Source organism: Coregonus lavaretus, assembly GCF_964263955.1.
Source record: "Coregonus lavaretus genome assembly, chromosome: 26".
In the NCBI taxonomy this organism is placed as follows: Eukaryota; Metazoa; Chordata; class Actinopteri; order Salmoniformes; family Salmonidae; genus Coregonus; species Coregonus lavaretus.
In genome coordinates this window covers 4,243,409-4,249,106 of record NC_140013.1, presented here as the reverse complement: position 1 = coordinate 4,249,106, position 5,698 = coordinate 4,243,409, and positions in this window count along the sequence as shown.

Genomic DNA, 5,698 nt, shown 5'->3' with positions numbered 1-5,698 from the left:
GTCACTTGGAGCAGTGATAGGCAGCTTCCCAATACCTGATGCACCATTTCAAGACATATGCATAGATTTCACGGACATGGGACAGGACAACAAAGTGGAAGGAAAAAGGTACCTGTTAGTAATGGTGGACAGATTCACCAGATGGGTGGAAGCCATCCCCACAGCAAGAGAAGACGCAAAGGCCGTAATAAAGTGGCTGAGGCGAGACCTCATTCCAAGGTTCGGGGTCCCACGAATGGTCCGTTCTGACAACGGTACCCATTTCAAGAATAAACACCTAAGGGAAGTAGAGCAGGCCCTAGGAATCACCCACAAGTTTGGGTCAGTATACCACCCCCAATCGCAGGGACTCGTAGAAAGAGCTAACCAAACGCTGAAACGAAAAATGGCCAAAATCATGGCCGGAACTAAACTGAAATGGGTAGATGCCCTACCCCTCGCTCTAATGTCAATGAGAAATTCACCTGGGTCTGATACCCACTTGACTCCACATGAGCTAATGACAGGACGCAGAATGCCAGGGCCACCAGCAGATAATCTTAGTATGCCTAGGCTAGATATTGCAAAAATCAGATATACAGACTACATGCAGGCACTAATTTCTCTTGTTGAAAGATTGTCTAAACAGGTGGTGGAAGTGCGCACTCCTGCTGTTGAAACCACGGACGAGAACAGAGACATCCTGGTGGGAGATTGGGTGAGAGTGAAGGTGCATTCCAGGAAGTGGACGGAGCCAAGGTGGGAAGGGCCTTTTCAGGTGAAAGAGGTATCAAGTCACTCGCTGAGGGTAAACACGAGTAAGAAGGACGTATGGTACCACAGAACACATTGTGCCAAAGATATAGTTCCAGGAAGAACTCTAGATCAAGTACAACAGGACTTGGCTGCAGACGGGGAGGATGTTATGGTTATTAGCGGGGCTGGCCCTATGGGGAACAGTGACATCCAGTCAGTATCATAATATAGTCATTACCTTACAGGAAGGGGAATCTCAAGTGATGTCCCTAGAACCATGTAAGATCTGGTCATGGAGGAATAGGGCTAGTGGAATTGGGGACACTGGTTGCAATTGGAACCAGAAGGAAAACTGTAACAAAATGAATCCCCATGTGTTAAAGAGAGGTACTTATCTGTGTGGGGGAAAGTGGTGTCCATATTGGGATTTTATGATTACAAATGTTGGCACCTTCTGGGAATGGCGTAGAGGTTATCCATATGTAATAGGAGATGCTTCTAAGGCAGCTAGGTTTTCAATGATAAGGGGTGTGCAGGGGTCAAAAGGGGGTGCATGTAAAGGTGATGAAATCCTACTAACCATCCAAGACATTAAACTTACAGACGCGGGTGTGTACACCTTAGCTGCAGTACGATCCGGACCAGACACCATGGGTGTGTTCACCATCGTGGTCACACCCAAACCTGCAGCTGGGGAGAGACAGACCTAGTTGAACCACATCACCACCCCAGGACCAGCTCAGCTTCAATCCACTAAGGTACCAAACCCCGTTCGGGTGATTAATGTTAGGGATATAACGGACAGCGACCAATTGGGGACAGAAACTGGTTATGAAGGGAAAGAAAATATGTGTTTGGCATACATGAGGTATACGGCTAGGACACTGGTCAGGCAGAATTGTGTTATCTGTGGGCATGCAAGACCTGGGTTGGCAACCCACCCATTCGCTTTAGGAGAAGGGGCAGGATGGCAGTGCATATTGGAAGAGTTTTACCATTCACTGCCAACCACCACCCTGTGCAAAACTCTAAGTATGATTTTCCATGAGGTTCTCCCACAAAAGGCACCTGCGGGAGTTCAGGCTTATGGAGGTAATTACAGTTGCATTACTGGAACAGGTAAGGGTGTTAACTATGGTAGGCTACCACCAGGGGACTGTGCTGTGAATGTAACTATGAACAGCACTTGGCCAGTAGAGGGTAAAACCCAGACAAAAGGGGTGGCTGATGTGTGGTGGATCTGTGGACCAAATAGAATACTAACCCCGATTCTAAAGGGGGACTGGCAGGGCACGTGTGCATTAGCCAGTTTGATTATACCTCTGACCATTATTGATGTTTCCTCAGACCAACTTTTGGCCATCGCCCAGCTAGCCCCAGACAGAGAGAGAATGAGGCGGGGGAAACGTAGTGCCCCGTGGTCAACAGGAGAGGAGATTCACTCTAACCTGTTGGGGGTGCCTGTGGGAGTACCATTACAGTTCCAGGCACTCAGCAGGAATGATGGGTTGTGGCATTTGTTGCCAATCATAGGACCTGCCATAGATGCTGCTAAACAGCGATCTTGGATAAATTACATCTATTATAACCAACAGCGATTTGTTAACTATACACGCACTGCCCTGACTGGAATGTCGGAACAACTAGAGGCCACCTCTAGGGTGGCTAGGCAAAATAGACTAGCACTTGACATGTTGCTTGCTAACCAAGGGGGTGTGTGTAAGATGTTTGGGGAACAATGCTGTACGTTTATTCCTAACAATACTAGCCCGGACGGGAGTATCACAAAGGCCCTAGTTGGCCTGGATAAGTTGTCAGCAGAAATGAAGAGCATGGCTGGAGTGGGGAGTGGTGGGCTGTTCTCCTGGTTAAGTGACTGGTTCGGTAAGTATTCTACTATGGTGGTTACTGGATTTCTGACCCTAGTAATTGTGTTTTTATTGTTGATGTGTTGTGCTGCTTGTATCATTCCCTGTCTCAGGAAGTCAGTGGTAGGAGTGGTGCGGGTGTCAGGAGTGATGCCGTTGGTGCCAGCCCAGGAAGTTGCGGGTGACTCTGCCACTGACTCTGAGACCAAGTTGGATGATCCATGGTTTGCCTAGTAAAATATATACACGCATTTAATTTCAGTTTTTGATCATTTATTACCTTGTGTTTTTACTAACCACTGTGAATGTTTATTCCTCCTGAGGTGAGAGTAAAGGATTCCTGGGTGGCTGGTAGCCAACCCAGTACATGTTAGGTGTAGGGGAGAAATAGAGGGTTAGAATTATTTTTTGTTTACTAATTTTTTGATGTGATTTAATTTCTATATCCTGTTATACTCAGGGTCGATTATATTCTGTTCAAACGGTTATTTGGAGTGACACCATAAATGGTGTCAACAGAGGGAATCTTAAATTTTCCCTTTCACATTTTTGGAATCACACCCTAGAGGGTGTCAGGAGGGAGTCAAAATGTAATTCTCTGTTTGTATTTTATGTTTTAATAGTTCTATGTTTTGTGTTCTATTAATCCTGTGTTATATGGTTTGATGTTCTTTGATGACTCGTAATAATTTGCAAGTTGGGTACAGATGGACTGAGGGTTTTATTTTTAGTAGCATTATGGCCTATTAATAAAAGTGTGATTTTTTGTTTGTATTGTATTATAATGAATGACGATCTGTGTTTTCTTATTTTTGAATCACACCTTATGTGGTGTGAAAAGGGGGACTATTAGGGATTTATTATTCTCCTAAACTAATGGGATGACTAACTTAGGAAGAATGCATTCTTGACTGGGCTAATGTAGGCTGTGACACCTGGCAAGGCTGTGATTGATGTGAAGAGAAGATAAGGATTGTGTCTTCAAATACAAGACTATAATGGTTCATTGTGATCTATGAGTCTTCCTTTGACATGGGAATGATGTCTAAGGGAGCTGGCTCTTCTCACTATGACAGGTTGTTATGATAATCTTGTGCCTGCTTGGAGTGTGTAACAAAGGGCGCCGAAGAGATGAGACCAACCCCCTGCATCAACGTATTGGCTGAGAAAGTTTAAACTACTCAAGTCTTTACTCTAATTGGCCAGCAGAGAAGTGGGAAACTTTCTCTGTCAGTGTATTTGGGTATTGTTTTCTGGAACAAGGAGTTAGTTGTCTGGAGTGTCCTGCGAGGCATATCAGAGAACCCGTATATACGAAACATCATATTTACCATTGAAGGTTTTTGCATTAATTAAAATAACTAGTATACCTTAGAAGTCGTGTTGACCTCTTTTGTTCCTAATGCCAGATTTGAATTGACGCAACTTTGACAGAGCGTTTGGGGGTCTCGGTGAGCCTTACCTCGGGGTACCACCCGGAGAGCAATGGGCAGGTAGAACGAGTTAACCAGGATGTGGGTAGGTTTCTGAGGTCGTATTGCCAGGACCGGCCGGAGGAGTGGGCTAGGTATATTCCCTGGGCGGAGATGGCCCAAAACTCTCTCCGCCACTCCTCCACCAACCTAACCCCCTTCCAATGTGTATTAGGGTACCAGCCGGTTCTGGCACCATGGCAGCAGAGCCAGATCGAGGCCCCTGCGGTGGATGAGTGGGTGAGGCGCTCGGAGGAGACGTGGAACGCTGCACACGTCCATCTGCAGCGGGCCATCCGTCGACACAAGACGAGCGCCGATCTCCACCGCAGTGAGGGGCCGGTGTACGCACCTGGAGATCGAGTCTGGCTCTCGACCAGAAACCTGCCCCTCCGCCTGCCCTGCCGGAAGCTGGGTCGGCGGTTTGTGGGGCCTTTTAAAGTCCTGAGAAGATTGAACGAGGTGTGTTATAAGTTACAACTGCCTATTGATTATAAGAATATTAACCCCTCGTTCCATGTGTCTCTTCTCAGGCCGGTGGTAGCTGGTCCACTCCAGGAAGGTGAGATAGAAGAGACTCCTCCGCCCCCACTGGACATCGAGGGGGCTCCGGCGTACACCGTTCGGTCCATCTTGGACTCGAGACGTCGGATGGGGGGTCTCCAATATCTACTGGAGTGGGAGGGGTACGGCCCTGAGGAACGGTGTTGGGTGCCGCGGAGGGACATCCTAGACCCGTCTCTCCTGTCGGAGTTCCACCGGGGGCACCCCGCGCGCCCTGCTCCGCGTCGTCCCCGAGGCCGGGGTCGGCGCACGGCTGGAGCCGCGCGTCAAGGGGGGGGGGTACTGTCACGGTTTCGGCCGAGGCTGCTCCTCCTCCTTGCTCGGGCAGGCTTCGGCGGTCGTCGTCTCCGGAGTACTAGCTGCCACCGTTGGATGTGTTCGATGCTCGTTTGGTTTTGTCTAGTTGTTGTGCACCTGTTCCCTGTTAGTGTGATTAGGTACCCTATATATTGTTCCATTTGTTTGTCATGTGTTGTGTGTAATTGTTTTCCTGTCGTTTTGGTGCAGTGCTGTTTGCTAGACTCTCTTTGTTTTACCGTCGCACTATTGTTCGTGCGCAGTTCGGTTTGGGAGTATTTTACGCACTGTGGCGTATGTTTCACCTCCGGGTTGTTTGACCCGTGTTATGATTTTTGGATTTTCTAGTAAAGTCTGGATTAACTGAGCTCCTGTGTCCTGCTATTGATTCGCACCACATCCGCATCAGAGTTCGTGACAGACATTCACATCTCTCGTCTAGGTATTCTGAATAAGTCACAATGCCATCTCAGAGATTGTCATTGAGACATGCAAGGAGCTGTTAAGTGTGCTGAAGACAGACTATCTGAAGGTGAAAAGCAATTGCCCAGGGATAAGATGGGGCCGATACACGTGGCCGCCTTCTTTCAGACTCCTAAGCAACTTTTCAGTATATATACAGTACCAGTCAAATGTTTAGACACACCTACTCATTCAAAAGTTTTTCTTTATTTTTTACTATTTTTTACATTGTAGAATGACAGTGAAGACATTACATCTATGAAATAACACACATGTTATTTTATATTTCAGATTCTTCAA